Here is an 18,350-nt window from a genome sequence, read left to right as displayed (position 1 = left end):
ACTTCTATCAATATAAGTCTTCCATGTGCCTTAGTAGATTGACACCCAGGTATTCTTATGGATTTTGTAGATATTTTAAATTGGGATTCTATTCTTGTTATCTCCTCCTGGGTTTATTTTTGTTATCTAGAAGTGCTGTTAATATTTGTGTGTTTATTTTCTTGCTTGCTAGGCAGCTAGATGGGGCAGTGCATAGAACACCAGGACTGTTTCCTGGTGTCAAGAACACATGAGGTCAAATGTAAACTCAGATATTTAATAGCTGTGTGACTTTGGGAAAGTCACTTAATCTTTGTTTCCCTCAGTTTCCTCAACAATAAAATGGAAATAATAAAAGCACCTCTCTCTACAATGGTGGTAAGGATCAAACAATAGAATGTCTGTAGTGTTTAGCACAGTGCCTGACATATAGGAAGTACAGTGTCAATGTGCTCTATCATTATTACTAATTATATCAATTAATCACTCTGCTGATTCTATAGGATTTGTAGGCAATGTCTTCTCTTCTTTTTATTCACTTTTATGCCTTCAATTTCTGTCTCTTGGCTTACTGCTCTTGCTAGCATATCCCAATAAATAAAGACTGGGAACTGAGAAGTATAATAGTTGCTCTCTAACTTGGACTTAAAATATTCTATATTTCTTTAAATATTTTTCTCATCATAAACTCCAAGTCCTATTTATTCTATGTTCACCATAATTCTTTGATATTGCTTTTAGCATGTTCAAGAATGAGAATTATGTAGATTCTCTTAGTGAATTGCTTTTTCAATTTATATTGATTTATAATACCCGTCAACTAGCCAGTGATGATACGTCAGGAAAAAAAAAAAAGAGAACCAATGTCTCTATCTTATTCATTCATCCATTTATAATGCAAAGATTTGTTAAGCACGTACTGTGTGCAATTTACTGTTAGCCATTATTAAAGATGCAAGAAAAATATAGAAATTGTCCCTTCCCACAAGTGGTTTATATTCTAATTAATAGGAGGCATGGTATATATAAATATATGCATACATATGTATATGTATGTATGTTTGTAACCATAATACAAATTAAAATGTGAAAAGTAGATAAGAAATACATATTAGTTTCATGAGTAGTTTCATGAGTGTTCATTAGTTTCATGAGGTCCTAGGGGACCACTTTCAGGTGAGATGATCTGGACAGATTTCATCGTGGTTGTGTACTAGATCTGTTCTTTGAAGGAAAGGTAGGATTTCAACAAATAGAGATGAGGGAGGGCATTGGAGCCTTATGAAATAGTATGAACAGATAACTATAAGGAAAGTTTGGCAAGGTTAGCTAGCTAGCTACTTCTTTCTCACCATCTCTATCAAGATGGTCTAAGTGACAAAAAAAAGAGAAAAGTATAAAAGAAAGAGAAAGGGAATAAGCATTTCTTTACTAACTGTTATGTGCCCAGTACTATTCTAAGCACTTTACTAGTAGTATCTTATTTGATTTGCACAATAGCCTGGTGAGATAGGTACTCTTATTGTTCTTATTTTACAGCAGAGGAAACTGAGGCAAGCATACATTAAGTGACTTGCCTAGGGTCACACAGCTAGTATCTGAGGTCAGATTTGAACTCAACTCAGATCTTCCTGACTCCAGACCCAGTGCTCTATCTACTGAACCATCTGTAAGAGTATAAGATAGCAGAAAATAGAGAATTAATCATAACCATGAACATGAATAATATGAATTCATTAAACTGATGAAGGTAAGAATGGCTTAGAAGGCAGAACTGAATAATATTTTGCTTATTTAAAAAACTGTGTGAAACAAATTTATGCAAAGTTAAAATAATAGGCTGTATCAAAACATTTTCCTTCAGGTGAACTGAAAAAAAATTGGAGTAAGTAAATATGTTCTTAGATGAGGCAACAGTAAAAATAGTCTAGGAAAAATACATTCTATTTAGGAGCCTTAAGTAGTAAATTAATATCAGAGTTTAGTACCAAATGGCATAACAATTAAAATTAAAGAAAACACAAAATGATCACATGAAAAAGTAGTCAGTTAAACTATAATAGTTGGGAACCTCAAAGTATTCTTTTCAATACTACTCACATCTGAAAAGGGGGGCGGGGAAGAATTCCTGGATGTGTAATTGCCAAAGATCTCTTTTGAGCCCTGTTCCTTTTTCCCTTAGTGATCTCATCAGATCTTATGGGTCCACATCTCTACAAACAATGTTTATCAGGTCTATATATCCAGCCATAATCTCTCTTCACAACTACCATATTACCAACTGTCTTTGAGACATCTTGAACTAGATATATAAGAGGCATCTAAAACTCAGCATGTCCAAAATAGTGTGCAGTACTTTTCCCTGAATTCCTTTCCTCCTCTGAATCTCCTTTTTACTGTTAAGGGCACTACTACTCTCCCAATCACCAAGTTTCAAAACGTCAAAAGAAAAATTCTTAAAATCAAAGAACTTAACAATACTAAAATCAAAACAAAAAATTGAACTGATAAAAAAATTAGGAGCTTTTTTAAAAACAAAAAAACATTAACATAAATGTCATTACTTAGTCTTATTAAGAAAAATAAAGTAGAACATTAAATTGTCATTATAAAAATAAAGAAGTCACAAGAGAAATAGAAATAAAGTAATTTATTATAATATATTTTGCCCAGTTATGCACTAAAAACTTGTAACTTAAATGAAAAGGACAAGATATATATTTTAATATTAAATACCCAGATTAACAGAACAAAGCATGGAGAGCTTAAGTAACAAATTCAAAAGAGAAATTGAACAAAGTGTAAATTAATTCATAAATAAAAAAATCTCAGGACATAGAAGATTTGTGCATGGATTTTATCAAATGGTAGTAATGACTGACATTTATACAGTACTTTAGTTTACAAAATATTTTACAAATAATTGAATTTTCATAATGACCCTGTCAAGTATGTGCCATTACTACAAGGTTAAGTGACCTGCCTAGGATCACAAAACCAGCTATTATCATCAGTATTATTATTATCAGATATTCAAAAAACAATTGATTCCAATATTATATAACTCTTTGACAAAAATACTAACATAAGGGATCTTGCTGAATTCTTTATATGATATAAATATCTTAATACCAAAATCAGAGACAAACACATAGAGAAAGAAAACTATAGCTTAGTACCCCTAATTAATATTGGCACAAAATTTTAAACACATGCAAAGAAACTTATATAAAATACATAAAAATGATTACAAATTTTGACCAAGCTTGATTTATATCAGTAATGGAGAGCTGAAAAATATTAGAAAAACTAAAAACATGATAAACCATATTAATAAAAAGTAATCAAAATCACATGATTATATCAATAGTTTCAGAAAAATTCCTTGAAAAATGTCACACATTTCCATTAAAAAAAATTTTAAAGCATTCAAATCAATGGACTTTTCTTTAATATGATAGATTCTATCTATGTAAATCCAAGACCCAGAATTCTATGCAATGTTATAAAATAGAGGTATTTAGAATAATATCAGTATTAAGGCATGGATATAAATTATCATCACTATTGTTGATATGCTATTGGAAATGGTGGCATATCAATAAGAAAAGAAATTGAAGGAATACACATAGTCCAAGAAGAAACAAAATTACATCTTTCACAAATGACGTTTTGTTTTACTTGGAAAACTATAGACCATCAAGTAAAATGAGTAACTTTAGCGAAGTAAGGGGACATAAAATATACCCACATAAATCATTAGCCTTTCCATGTTTATCACCAGGAGAATCAAGCACAAAATTATATTAAAAATTATAGTTAAAAGAAACTTAGAAGGTATAAAATATTTAAGAATCTACCTACTGAGGCATGTAAAGGAGCTATATTAAAATAATTGTATAGAAATAAAGACCAAACTAAATCAGTGCAGATATTCATTGATCATAGTTCGGCCAAACCAAAATAATGAAATTGACATTTCTACCCAAAGGAATTGATTCATTCAGTGTCATATCAATCAACTACCAAAGGATTACTTTATATAGTGAGAAAAATTAACAAGAAAATTGCCCTAGAGGAACAACAGGTCAATATTCTCAAGGGAAAATTTAAAAAGCAGAAGGAATGATGCCTAGCATTACCAGATCTCAATCTATACTATAGAACAGTAATCATCAAAATTATTTTCACTAGTTAAAGAGTAGAGAAGATGATAAATGGAGCAGAGTGGGTTCACAACATAAACATACTAATGTGTTGCTTGATAAAATGAAAGACTGCACCTATGGCAAGTATTCACTTGATTTTTTTAAGGTAGGAAAGCTGATTAGCAAGCTGGCAGGAATTAAAATTAGACCAACATCTTACATTATAAACCAAGACAGACTCCAAATGGGTAGGTACATCAATTATATATAAAAGGACATAGTATGGACAAATTAGAGGAGCAAGGATAACACCGGATAGGAATTTATGACCAAATAGAGTTTAGAGAGGATCACAAAAGATAAAATGGACAAGTGTGATTGCATAAAATGTAAATGCTTTTGCACAAACAAAATTATTGTCATTAAAATTAAAAAGAACACAGTTAATTGGGGAGGAATCTTTGAAACAATTTTCTCTGATACCAGTTTGATATTTTTCATACATAAGGAACTGATTTGAATACATAAGAACAAGAGGCATTTCTCCATAGATAAATGGTCAAAGGATGTGAACGGGAAATTCTCATAAAGAATATGTCGGGTTCTCTATCTTGTTGGTCACATGAACTGTAAGTCCCCCATGCTTTCTTTCAAGGTGAGCTAGCCCCATGACTATGATTTCCAGTCTTAATTCAAATCAATATTTTGTTGTAACTGTTCATAGTTTCCACCAATTTGCCTTATCTTTTCCCCAAATCAAAATTCATGGGATGATAATAGTATTCCTTAGGCAAAGTATGTGTTCTCAAGTAGGCATAGGGTTATGGAAATGAGAGATGAGAATTGAGTCAATTCTAAATTCCTGTTATCATCATACTTTTTCTATCTTTCTTATGAGATCAAAATTAGAATATTAATTTTATCTTGTTAAAAATTCTGTACTGTAACTACCAAATAAAAGCAACATTAGAAAGTAGAACAGAAGAAGAGCACTGACTATACAGGGAAACAAATCTCTATTATAAATAGTTTACATTTCCTTCTGTATTTTGTAAATATATTTATATTAATATATTCAGAATATAAAATATCCACAGATTGCTCACTAATTACATAAGAATAAAAATATGTTGATGAGGAAGGAAAGGATGTGTCCTTACATTTCTTTAAACCATTACCTATTTCCCATTATTGAGTTCAGGCAAAAAATGAGGTCTTTCACAAATACTAATAAGGTCAAAAACAGTTATCTAGGTTAGAGGAGAAATGAAGAATTATGGGCTGGTCCAGTCGTGAGAGAGTGTTTCCAGGAGGACAAAGTGTGTACACAGGAAAGGGGGACAGAATTACAATAGGTTCACAGAATAACAACTGACTAGGACAGTAGATAACATAGCATATAACAGAGGGGCCAAACTAGCAAGTCTGATGTACAGAGACAGAGAGAACCTCCTAGAACAGCATGATGAGAATGAGAGTAGATGGTAGAGGAAGGAGATAGGGCATTTCAGAATCCAGGAATGGACTGGAACAAATAAACATAATGGGCATATTATATTGTGAGAAAATCCTTAAATGAATCAGATGGCCTAAAACACACACACACACACACACACACACACACATGCACACACACACAGACACACACATACCATCACACAGCAATCTCTGTTCAAGGCAAGTCCAAGATTTAGAATGATAGGAATCTTTCAGGTGATGGCCAAGGTATACTGAAAGAGTCTACTCTCAGTTTGGCCCACAACATGCCTGGCCAGAGACACAATTGCCTTTAGTTGTTTATTTGTGCGAGTATTAAACCCCAAAAGCAAACTAAAATTAAAAGGAAAATGCATAGGACAATAGATGTTGTTGTTTCCTTTATTTTTGCTGAATAGTTTACATTGAAATTGTGTATCTGACAATAGGAAATGTAATATCATTATGGAATATATTCTGTTGGCCCCAATACCTAATTTTCAGAAGTACCTCATCTGAAATGAGTGCATTTCTAGAACTAGCAGCTGTCCACAGAAGGCTGAAAATGATGTCGCTTAGTCACAAAGGAGAGATAACAATATCAGGCAAAGTTTCTAAAATTGTTTATGTTAGACTTTCTGAAAAAAATACCAGATACAAGCATACATACCTGATACCTATATATCTACGATAACATACACACAGTAAACCATCCTTCTTCACATATGTATATGTATATATTGACACACATATGGGCATATATGTGTGCACATATTCATATATGTGTATAAATATTATTTGGTCAAGCCTGTTATTGCATCAATGTAGGCAATTTTCAGTGTGAAAACTCCTTCTACACTTTTCAAAGTGAACCATAAAGATTTTTAAGACTGCCCTTTGCTATTTTAGGCAAAATTATTTTTATAATGGTGATAATTAATCTCTTCCTAAGTACATATCTATGTTTTTTTACATAATAATGATGAAGTAGAGCCAAAAATGTCTAGATTTTTGTACCATATCCATTTTTTCATTGATATAGGAAGGTCCTGTTCAATAAACATCCTCTGCTAATGCATTGTCTTAAAGACTTGCCCAGGCAATAGGAAGTTAACTACCTTGCCCAGTATACCAATTCCTGTATATATCAGAAGCATAACTTAAATCCAGGTCTTAAGAGATTCAGGCTGGTTTACTATCCACTACTCTATAATGATGACACCATAGTTCCTTCTTGTGGGATTTTTTTCAATGTTTTCAAAGATCCCAAACTCCTTGGCACAGTAATTGTCTATCATTTGTTCATCTAATATGACTGGAAATAACAGGATACCATGGAGTCAGAAAAATTAAAATTAAAAATAACTGAAAAGACAATGGGAAGATCCATAGAGAGCTTGGGAAAGCTGCACCAAGTTACCAGCAATAACTTGCATGTAAGAAATGACATAAAAGTCTATTTAGGTTATGTGTGATTGGAAAAGGATATGGGACTGGTTGTGACATGATTAGAATGAGAAACAACAAATTGATAAGCTAAGTAACATAATAACACCACCTTAAGCAAAAGAAAGTCATTCAGTATATTAGGTAGGTATGCCAAGATCTATCAGAAAACATGGCAAAAATAGCACAGAATAAAAAGGCATATAAGGACTGCCATTTGCATGGATAAAATGAATTGTTATATAGCTGAGTCAGGACTGATGAAGTTAAAGGTAAAAATTGTGGCTTATGGATGTTCCTAGGAAGGAATTAGGTTCGACTAAAAATGAAAATTTCTTCCATGAATAGAATTTAAAACAGGACCAAAAGTCTTAAGTTATAGTTTCAACAGGAGGAGCCACATAAGGAATTGAAATGAGGGTGTTAGTGAGGAGAAGAACATTAATTATATTTTCCCTCTAGATTTGTAATATACAGACATTTTCGAGGGGAAGGGTAAGTATTAATCCCAAATATATCCTATATGACAATTTAAAAGAATCCATTCTACCCCAGGTTGTCTTACCTTTAGTCTATAACTGATGTTCAATTGGAAAAAACAGTTACTGCCTTCTCCCCTCCCATCCTTGAAAAAAGTCTTTGTTTCCACTTCATCCTTTAAACAACAAAATAAAAATAGACTAATAAGCAATTGCAAAGCACTTAACCATGGGAAGGCTAGATAATTATAGCAGCAATGTAATTCGGCTATATTTAACAAAGGTGTTATTTCTTATTGGAAAAATCTTCCTTCCCTTCCTCTAGTATCTGCCCTTCTGCATAAGTGACCCAAGGAACTTTCCAATATGGTTTTGAATTCTCCCAGTTAGAGGTTGCTCCCAAGAAGAAACTTTGGCACTTTGGAAGGCTCATTAAATCTCTCTGGGCCCTCGAGTACCATTGAGTAGACTGCCGCAGTAATTTGCTAAATGTTATCCTAGGGACTTTAAAAAGTTCATGTGCCTCACAAAGTGACTAACTTACTCCAGAAAAGGAATTTACACACTAGAGAACCTGTCAAAAATCAGTTCTTCAACTGAGACCCATTCTGTGATCTCAGAAGTTGCTCATTTGGATTATACATTAAAAAAAATGCCAGCCCGAGTTTACTCTTCCCATCAACTTACTAAGTATGCCCAATGGGAGAATCATATCTTTTAAGTGGTGCATGGAGTTTTGGCCTGCTTTGAATTTCAAATTAGCTGTCCTGGAAATGGATCAGCTGTTTCTTTAAGGCTTAAAGTAGTTTTATAAACACTGTTCTGAGTTTAAGTGAAACTAGAACTATCTTCAAACTCTCAAATGACATAATCTAAATAAACTAAACTAACATCCATAAAGAAGTTTCCATTACAGTAATGGAAGGATGAAAAGAAACATTAAAGTTATATGATCTTGAGTTTGTGCTGGCTTAGTGTTTGTGTTTGTTGCTTTTCTCTTCTCTACATATGCTGGGCTGTCTCCCCGCTCCCCCCGCCCCCAATCAAATAAGGTTGAGGGCTGAGCTCACCTAGTCACTTAGTTCTAGAGTACACTACCTCTAAGTTTTACCTAAGTTTTCCTTGTCATGAGCCAGGAGAAAGAACAGTGGGAGAAACTGAAACTTTCAAACTGGGGAAACTTGGGATAAAACGTGGAAACTAGAATTTAAACTGAGGTCCAAAGTGCCTATGTTCACAACAAAGGCACAGTTCAGGGATATTAGTCCTTCATCAGTGCCCTGGCTCATCTGGAAAGTTTTCAAGCTGTCAGATGACAGCAAAAACATGATCATTAATGAAATAAACATGTAAAATCCTTGAAAGTAGGGATTATTTGATTATTTGTATTTGTAAAGTAGTGCAGTGCCTGGCACATAGTAAGCATTTAACAAATGTTTTGGCAAATAAATAATTGAATGAATGAATGAATAAATAAATAATCATGTATTATGTACTTATTCTAAGATATATCATGGTGCAATGGATAGAGGGTTATCTTAGAAGCTAGAAAGACCTGGATTCAAGTCACACCTTTGACGTTTATGGCCTGTGTGATTCTGAAATCATAACTTAACCTTTGATGGATATCGGCAACTCTCTAAAGGCCATGAGTTTCATAAAAGCTGCCAATCTGCATTGGTAGAAGGAGTTTTCTCACCTGGGATTTCATCATGTCATTAAAATCACAGTTTAATCCTCATTGCTTATGGTCTACTAAATACTATGAACTGATATTTTTTAACATTCCTGAAAAATATTGCTTCAATATTCTGGGTTATTTTCTGTAGCTGTAGTGAGGGAAGAGAAAGGGTATTAGAAGACCGACAAAAAAAGACCCTAGATCCTAATCCATATCTCCCCATCTCCAATATAAATAGACTAACATCTAATCCCCCATGAATTGCTTGTGAATTACCATACTGTTTAATTCAGCTGTAGCAATTGACATGTCTTGTGAACCATTTGCTTTAGAAATGGTAATTCACAAAACAATACCAGAAGTCTTCCCTGGACATCTGTCCATTTGGAACAGGCAAAACCGGTACTGTCACTTTAACTTAAGAGTAAATATATAGGATTTCCTTAGGCTAAATTTATTTTGTAAGGTAATTAATAAAAAGATAATTAATTGGAAGCTTCTCAGCCACTGACAGTGGAAAACTAAGTATTAGTCTGGTTTAAGCCTTCTTCCCATTCAAAAAGTTAGAAATAAATAGATCTGATTTCTTTATATAGACAAAGTCAAAGCAAATGTTGAATGTAATGGAGTTTAAGGATATGATAGGAGGAAAGTAGGCAGTATTGCAATCTGCCCTCAAGAGCCTGTTGGAAGATGTGAACTGTCTTCTTACTTCTTTTTTCTAACTTCTTTTGTACTTCTGCTTTTCTCATTCTGGAATGGCATCTTCTTCCAACTTGATATCAAGCTGTTAATAACTACATTTTGGGCCTGATTATTCAGTCATTTCAGAATACACTAAATTGAACTATCATCTAGCTCAAATCTCTTCAACTTCTCCATGAGAAGACTATGGGAGGGTTTATCAAATACTTCATTGAAATCTAAAAACAGTAACTCAAGAATTCTATCAGTTTAGTAACCTTGTCAAAAACAGAAATAAGCTCCATCTGCCATGCCATGCTCATGATGAGGTCATGCTGACTATGGTGATGACTGCAGTGTGTAGTGATAGGGGGCTTCAATTACCCAGACATCTATTGGATCTCTCTCTCTGTCTCTCTCTCTGTCTCTCTGTCTCTATCTCTGTCTCTCTCTCTCTCTCTCTGTCTCTCTCTCTCTCTCTCTCTCTCTGTCTCTCTCTCTGTCTCTCTCTCTCTGTCTCTCTTCTCTCTCTCTCTCTCTCCCTCTCTCTCTCTCTTCTCTCTTTTTCCTCTCTCTCTGTCTCTCTCTCTCTCTCTCTCTCTCTCTCTTTCTCTCTCTCTCTCTCTCTCTCTGTCTCTCTCTCTCTTTCCTCTCCCCCCCCCAAAAAAGAATAGCCAAAATCTTCTTGATTTACTTCATTAATAATTTAATTTTCTGAATATAAAAATAAATGGAAATTCTCTTCTGGGTTTAATTCTCACTAACAAAAAAGAGCCAATAGTTGAGGTGAAATGATTGGAATATTAAAGTAGAGGAGATTGCCCATTCCATCCTACAGTTTTTGATGAGAGGAAATCTGGGCATCATCTGAATTAAATCCTAGGTTTGAGGAAAGCAGATTTCAAAGAGTTAAAAGCAAAGATAACTAGGATCATATGGGACTAAAATATTTCAGGGAATGTCAGCCCAGGAAGGATGAAGGATATGTAAAAATAAAATTCTGAAGATGTAAAGAACATCAATTCCAATGAGAAGGGAAAATAGGATTTGTTTGAAGAGACTACTGTGGAAACATAGGTAACTCACCAACTAACTGATTTTAGAAAGAAATGATCAGAAGATAGAAACAAAGCAAGGAAATAGATGATTATACAGCATAGCACAACCATGTAAAATAGCATAAGGAATATTAAAACTCAGAATGAGTTGAGGTTGGTGAGAGAAGCTAAGAAAAAAAGTTTTGGGTTCTTTTTATTTTTTTTTTGCTATATTGCAGAAAAAAGGTCAAAGAAAGGATCTGATATGGGATAGATGTAATAAAGATAACTGATAACAGAGAAAAGGTATAGCTGCCCAACTCTTATTTTGTTTCTGTTTTCTCTGCAAAGGTGAATGACCTTTACACTGGAAATGACAGAACAAAATGGATGAAGATTAAGTTAATAACCAAAGAAAAATGAAGACATAGTAAGAAGGCACCTATCTTTAATTAATTCAACTCATCTGACCAAGATGAACTACTTCCTTGGATCCTGAAAGAATTGGTAGGTGTGATTACTGAGCCCCTGACAATGATGTTTGCAAGATCATGGAAAATGGAAGAGGTATCACTGGATTGGAAAACAAATGTTTTACTGATTTAAAAAAAAAGGAAAGAGAAAAGATCCTCCCACCCCCCCAAAAAAGTTAGACTGGTGAACTTAAATATGATTGTTGGTGGTGAACAACTAGAAAAGGAAGTAGTGATTATAAAGATTCAGTGTGGTTTCATCAAAAATGTGTCACGGTATACTAACTTCATCTCCCTCTCTCTTCCTTTCTCTTTTTCATTCCTTCATTTCTTCTTCCTCTTTCCCTCCCTTCTTCTCTTTCTTTCTTTCCTTCTTATAGCCTTGCTTCTTTTTTCTCTCTTCCTTCTTTCAATCCTTTCTCTTTCTTCCTTCCATTCTTTCTTTCTGTCTTCTTTTCTTCTTCCCTTCCTTTCTTTTCCTTCATTCCTTTTTCTATCTTCTGCCCTTCATCTCTCTTCCTTCCTCTTTCCCTTGCTTCCTCCCTTCCTTTCTTTTTCTTTCCTTCTTTCTGTCCTTCCTTTCTCATTTTCCCTCTTCCTTCTTTCCTTCATTTCTCTCTCTTCCTTTCAGCCTTCCTTTCTCTTTTCCTTCCTTCTTTCCTTTCTTCCTTTCTCTTCCTTCCCTTCTTTTTCCTCCCTTCCAAAATTTCTCTCTTTCTTCCTCCCTCTCTTCCTTGCTTTCTTTCTTCTTTTTTCTTTCTTTTCTTTCTTTCTTTCTTTCTTTCTTTCTTTCTTTCTTTCTTTCTTTCTTTCTTTCTTTCTTTCTTGTTACTAGACTAGTAGTTGAGGGGAAAAGCATTTTATAAAGAATCTCAGACTAATCTGGTAGAGAAGATTGAGAAATATGGTAATGCAAGTAAAAAAAAAACACTGATCATTGATTTTTTCAGTCTCTAATCATTTCCCTTTTTTAGAAAATTGAAAGATTTATTTTATTCCAGTCCTGAGGTAGTTCTGCCATTCTCCATGTTCTTTCAAAGACCATACCCAATTGCTTAGCAATAACACCTGTGTGTTCTTTAAACAGCCTCAGGAGTCATCCATCTGACTTCCTTCACTCAATTAGCCATTTTTGATCTATCCTTTTAGCTGCACCATGTATATATAAGGCTTTGGCTGCGTAATGGAAAGAACCTGGGACTGGGAGCCTGGATACATAAATGCAAGTTCTGGTCCTATCATTGGATGTCATAGAAATCATAGGAATATGAGCTTTAAAACTAAATGGAATAGGAGAGATCATTTAATCTAGTCGTCTTATTTTAAATATGAATAGTTTAACACCAAGAGAATAAGTTACCTTGGGCAAGTCACTTGACCTCCTTAGGTCTTAATTTCCTCATTTGTAAAATATGGGGTTTTGCCTAGATGCCATCTGAAGTCACTTCTAACTCTAAATCTATGATCTTCTGATGATCTGTTATGATGATCTCTTTTTAGCATTCTTTGATTCCATGAATTTAGTGTGTCTCCTTTTATTCCCTGATTCAACGAATTGTTCCTTAATATTTTCCTTAAAAATTATTTGAATTTCATGCTTTTCAAAATTTTCATATAAATATTTAATTTGATCCTTACAATAACACTGAGGAATAGATAGAGCAGGTGGCATTATCCTCATTTTACAGAAAATTGAGGATCACCCAGGGTAAGTGACTTGCCCAAGGCTGCGTAGTTAATATGTGAAAGATCTAGGAACAAGAAAACAGACCCTCTGAGCCTACTGTTATTTCATTAGATCATGCTGCCTTTAATCTATAAAACATTACAAACTTGGTTTATCAACCAGGCATTTGAAATATTTTCATTATACTACAATTTTCATATAAAAATATTAGTCACAATGGAATGTGGTATGTATTATATTGAAGCCAGATGATTTTTGTGAACTATTTTATAGTATTACAAATTATGGGCTTTTCACTTTTTAAAAGATATTTTAATGAGGTTTTCCCATCTAATTAAAGACTCTGGTTGCCAGTTCTTTGGATACACTTTGCAAGTGTGGCTCTTTGTTTTTCTTTAGACATGAAGTAGAAATTGTTAATAGATTATTAAAAATCTAATGTACTATTTCATTTTCACTACATTTTATTATATTTAATTGTCCATTTGTATTTCTACTGAAATATTATTATGATTATACATAAGATGAACACAAGTAGATTAACTGCAGATATGTCCATTGACCTGTCTAGCTAACTCCAGAAATGTTCATCACCACAATGGTGGTGGGATAAACATTTCTGATAATTATTACTCATCATAGTGCAGTCATTCCTTTGCTTTGTACCTGCATCTTTATCAACTCTATGAAAATAAAAAAGAACAAGACTCTGGGATTAATAGAGTTTAAGATGAGGGTAAGGCCTTACTGGTAATCTAGCCCAGTGCTTCTTAAACTCTGGGTTGCATGTAGCAGTGATAATAGGGGTCACAAATGGAAAAAAAAAAGTTTAAGAAGCCCTGATTCTAGTCAAACACCTTTATTTTACAGATTCAGTAACTAAGATTTGGGAAAAAGCTGTGTGGTTTGGTGAAGGTTACATAGGTAGCAAGAGGTAGTCAGGAATTGAAAACAGCTCCAGATCCATAACTTTTTTTTCAGTTCTCTAATAGCACAGCTGTTAGCAATAACAAGAAAGGAGAAAACATTTTACTTCCTGGAACTGTAGAGAAAAAAAGAAAATTACTCCGTGTCCTAAATAGAATGTGCAATGTTTACATATCTGATGTGGCCAACCTGTAGTCAAACTGTTCTTCCTCCTTTCATATGTGATTCTCATGGAGAAAAAAAAAATTGTCAGAGTGGAAATGATGGCATTTATCATAAAGCCCCTATCTTGAAGATCGTGACAGAGAATGGCATGTACCACAGATTTAGGGAAAGCAAATTTCTAATAGTTTGGAAAAAAAGAATAGATATAATCCCATGGACAATTTTGGGGGGGAACTGGTCTAGGAAATATGAGATGCTCTCAAGACTGAAATACTAAAAATAATGAATTGCAGTAGTTCCAATATGGATTGGGAAGAATTGGCTAAAGACATCTACTTGGATACACAGAGAATTCATCAAACAACTTGAATTTTTAAAGGTTAAATAATGAAGCTAGGAAAAAAAAACACTAGCAAAAGAAACAAAATGAATATAAAAGCATACATACCATGGCATTTGACAAGATGGTAGAATAGTTTTATATAAACCTCAAAAAATAGGCTGCACTAAAATTAAATTAAAACCTATCCAAATTAAAAAGTGTGTGTGTGTGTGTGTGTGTGTGTGTGTGTGTGTGTGTGTGCATGAGAGAGAGAGAGAGAGAGAGATTAAGTGTTACTACAAGAAGAGTGGATGGGATAAGATATAGAAATGCAACAATATGGAAATATGATAGAAAAAAGCCTTCAAATTTGGTTCTCTGGTAGTCCCAGAGCCTCATGAATGACATGTAAAGAGAATACAAAAGGAATGGAAGAACGGAACAATTCAGCATAGACTAGAAGATAGAAAAGAGGAGGCAGAAAAAAATAAATGAATACATATTAGAAAGGGGTACCTCAAAAATGTTACTTAAACTAGAAAATCTGGGTTAAGGTAGGGGGGTGGTTTTGAGCCACACAGTTATCTAGGCTGGGAAAAAGAATCAAAAGTAGGGTGCTGGGAGAAGCCAAAAGTAAGTAAATGAATAGAAAAATAAATTAACAATTTAAGTAAATTCCAGGAATTTGAGGTATGGCTAACAAATGATGGGGGAAGTAAACAAGCATCAAAGTAGTATAAGCAGAATTAATCACAAGAACAAAGTTCTAAAAGCTAATAATAAATAAATAAGTGAAGTAAAACACAAGCCTAAACTTCAAAATCTTAAATTAAATGAATTTTTAAATCTATTAAACCAAAAGAGTGACAGAATAAATAATAAAGTAGCCAAATATTTTTTCTTTATGTAATAAACATATCAAAAAAGGTAGATACATAGATATAAATAGACAGAGAAAGAGATAAACATATATAGATTTAGATATATATGCACAAAATGAAAATGAGAGGCTGGAATACATTTACTAATCATCAGGTAATCATTTTTCTAAAAAGAGAGAGCTAGGCCATGCAGTAGATAGAGCACTGGGCCTAGCACCAGGAAAACCTGAGTTAAAATTCAGTTTCAGACACTTGCTAGCTGTGTGACCTTGAGCAAGTTACTTAACCTCTGTTTGCCTTAATCCACTGAAGAAGCAAAATGCTCCAGAATCTTTGCTAAAAAAAACCCTATGGACAATATGGTACACTAGGTCCTGAAGAGTCAGACACAGCTGGATAACAATTTTTTAAAAGCAGGAGTTATAGACATACTATCAGACAAAGTATTTTTTTAAATTACATCATCAAGAGATAAATAGGTAAAGTACATTGTTTACTGTTACTGTAGACAATGAAACAATATTAATACTAAATATATATTTGCATATATATGTATATATATATGTAATTCAAAATGACAGAATCTAAATCCATAAAGAAAAAGAACTATTTTAATAGAAAAAGAAAGCAACAATAATCATAGAAGACAACATATAAAATTTTTGAAGTGGAAATAAAGCAGCCCTTATGGGAAAATAATATCTTTGAAAACAAAGATTAGCCACATCGAAAAGGAAGATGGGTAAACTGAGGATACAAGTTTTAAACTAGAAACCTGGCAAATTAACAAGTGAAATAAACATATAAGAAGAAATTCTGAATGTTAGGGGAGAAGTGGATAAAATGGAAAATTTTTAAGAAACTTTACAAGGAGGAACAAAACTAACCCAACAAAATTAATGTTTGAAAAGAAAAATCAAAGAAAATTATTAGCTACAAATTAATAGAAGATTAAATTGAGTTCTTAAACAATCCACCTGCAGAAAATGAAATGGCACAAGCCATGAATGAATTACCAAAAAATGAGAAAAATTCAATTCAGATACACACATATTTATAGGTAAATTATATCATGCATTCAGTGAACAATTAATATGTGAAATCAATTAGTGCAACTTTAAGCCATTAAATTTGTGTGCTACACAGATTATTATCAAAAATCAGAGAAAGAAACACTATACCCAACTACTTTTAAAAGGGCAAATATAGTTCTACTGGACAGTGGCAGGGAATATGATAGACTAATAACACTAAACAAGTAATCAATAAGTTTCCATTAAGCATATATTATGCTACTCTGTGCCAAAAACTTACAAATTGCCGTCAAGGTGTTTATTTTCCACTAGTGAATAATGATGCTAGATCTTTAAATAAAATATAAACAAAAATAAACAAAAGCAAAAATAAAAACCATAGCAATATATCCCCAAAAATTATTCATCAAGTTGTATTAATACAACAAATTCAAGAATGACTCTACATTAAGGAAATAATAAGCATAATCAATTACATTAAAACAAAAACAATCCACATAATATTATATAGTTTCAAACATCTTATGAAATTCAACATTCATTTACACTTTAGAAAACCCAAAACATAAGCACATAGTGTGCGTATATGTATATCATACATTTATAATAAAAAGTATGTATTTAAAACCAGTTTGCATTTTTCATAATAAAAAACCTAGAATTCTCTGCAATGAATTCAAGCATAAATAACTGAAAGTGGCTCCTTTCTCCCTTGATTATTTAAAAGAGTTCTAAAAATGCCAAGAAGCACAATAAGAAATGAAAAAGAACTTAAAAGAATAAACATTGGTGAAGAAACAAAAGTATCCCTATTTGCAGACAACATGATGGTTTACTTACAAAATCCCAAAGAATCAGCAAATAATCAAATTGAGAAAATTAATAGCTCCTACTAAAGTAACATAATACAAAAGAAAACCACAAAATTGTCAGTATTTTTGTATAAGAATAACAAAAACTAAGAGAAAATGATAAAATGAGACAGTGAATTTAAATACAAAATATCCAGGAACTATATCTCCCAAAATAAACTCAAAACTTGTTCAAACACAATTATAAAAACCCTCTTTACAGAAATAAAGTTAGACTTAAATAATTGGAGTACTGCTCATTGCTCATTTTTAAACTATGCCAATAGAATAAAAATCAAAATACCAATCAAAATTAATCTAGAGATTTATTGCTATACTAATCAAATTCTGAAAGGCTTGCAACACCAAGAAAAAACAAAGTAATTTTTATAAAGTTTAGAATGAATGACCTTGTCCTGTTGAATCACCAGTGATATCCAGGACCCAGAGACTAACAGGGTGCCAACTATTTTCTTGGCAATGTACTCAGCCTGGACCATTCTTCCAACTAAAAAAATCTGTCATTGGTCATTCCCAAACTGGCGATAGGGATTTAGTTTTTCTGGAAAGGAAGAACATGTCTTCCACAGAGATCGGGATGTAGTCTAGTATCCCAATGGAAAGAATCGGTTGGTGGGGGATTGGTGTGGGGAAATAGCAAGAAGGGGAACTAGCACTTCAAGACCTCAAACTATATTACATGGTATTCCAGAGTACAATCTTAAGCTACTAAATCTTAAAACTATACTAAATTTTTTTTGAAACTCCATGCATAAAGAAATCATCAACCAAATTAGTTAGTGCTGGTTAAAAATAGAAAATTTAGTCAATGTTGTATAACAAGCTAGAGATAAATGAGAATCATATACAAAATGCTTAATAAATATTAATTGCATTGAATATCACACAGAAAAGTTTCGTTCTATTGCATCCTCAGGGTGTGGAGGACCCCTGTCTTCTGGTAAGAACACAAAGCCTTAACGAAATTGTCTTTTCTGTCACCTGAAGTCCATACCAGTTAAATCCAGAGGTTATCCCCAGAGCTTTGGTCACAAGGTAATTGCTTACTTCCTCCTCCCA

The sequence above is a fragment of the Trichosurus vulpecula genome, chromosome 1, assembly GCF_011100635.1.
Source record: "Trichosurus vulpecula isolate mTriVul1 chromosome 1, mTriVul1.pri, whole genome shotgun sequence".
NCBI lineage: Eukaryota > Metazoa > Chordata > Mammalia > Diprotodontia > Phalangeridae > Trichosurus > Trichosurus vulpecula.
Note: the sequence above shows the minus strand (reverse complement) of the source record.